This window comes from Elephantulus edwardii, unplaced genomic scaffold (assembly GCF_000299155.1).
Source record: "Elephantulus edwardii isolate Elephantulus edwardi_28Jun2011 unplaced genomic scaffold, EleEdw1.0 scaffold00213, whole genome shotgun sequence".
Lineage (NCBI taxonomy): Eukaryota > Metazoa > Chordata > Mammalia > Macroscelidea > Macroscelididae > Elephantulus > Elephantulus edwardii.
Window position 1 is genome coordinate 5,028,326 of NW_006399963.1, and position 935 is coordinate 5,029,260.

Sequence of the window (935 nt, forward strand, 5' to 3'; positions counted from 1 at the left end):
CATCAGCTGTTTGGTGTCTAGCCCCAGAATTCAACATTTCTTTCTTCCCAAAGAGACATTCTTCTCATCATGCCCCTTTGAAGGAAAGTACTGAGAGTCATCTGTTTCTCACCAAAGCATTGGCAAGAAGATCTGGGGAAGGCAGGCAATGCACACCTCTCTTCAGGGCAGCAGGAATGGGATGGGAATATCATACAACGCTTCTGCCAGGCAGACCCGGAGGGTATTTGTCCCCATGAGGGCTGCGTCCTTTCAGTGCCATGTTGACTCAACAGGATCAAATGGATAGGTTTCTTCCTCCGGTCTCACTGGTAAACTAAGACGAGTCCTATAGAGAAGGTGAATGTCGATTTGGACTTGGCCAGGGATGCTGGGCTGGTGAGGCTCCCTGGGTAATGTCTGTGCTAGGAGGCCAGGGATGTTGTGGGTAAGTGGTGGCTGGGAGCAGGGTCACATACACATTTGACTGATGCTCCTGTTCTGAGCAGGGCTGGGCAGACAGGGATCCCATAGTTGTGTGGGTGATGAGGTCAGGGACTATAGCCCTTCACAGGATCAGGCACTAGAGAGCAGGTGAAGCACACCTGAGAAGCTCAGGAAGTCCCTGGTCTCCTGAGCTGGACATGTGTGGGACGAACAGGACTTGACACAGGCATCAGGCCACACAATGTGGCAATGCTACAGGTTCAGGGCTCCACTCTGCATGGCCAGCTTCTGCTCCTCTAGAGTGGTTAGGCCTTGTGTATGCTTACCTGGAAGCAAAGGGCTGGGGATAGGAGGCTCAGGACTTAAACTTTACATAGGTGGGAAGAACAGGCACTGAGTGTGCAGGCAGGGCTGTCAGTCACCTAGTCAGCAATGGGGGGCAGGGTCTGGCCCTAGGAGGCAATGCACTCTGTTGCTTGGAGACTGTAAGAGTGGCTGGCATTGGTCAG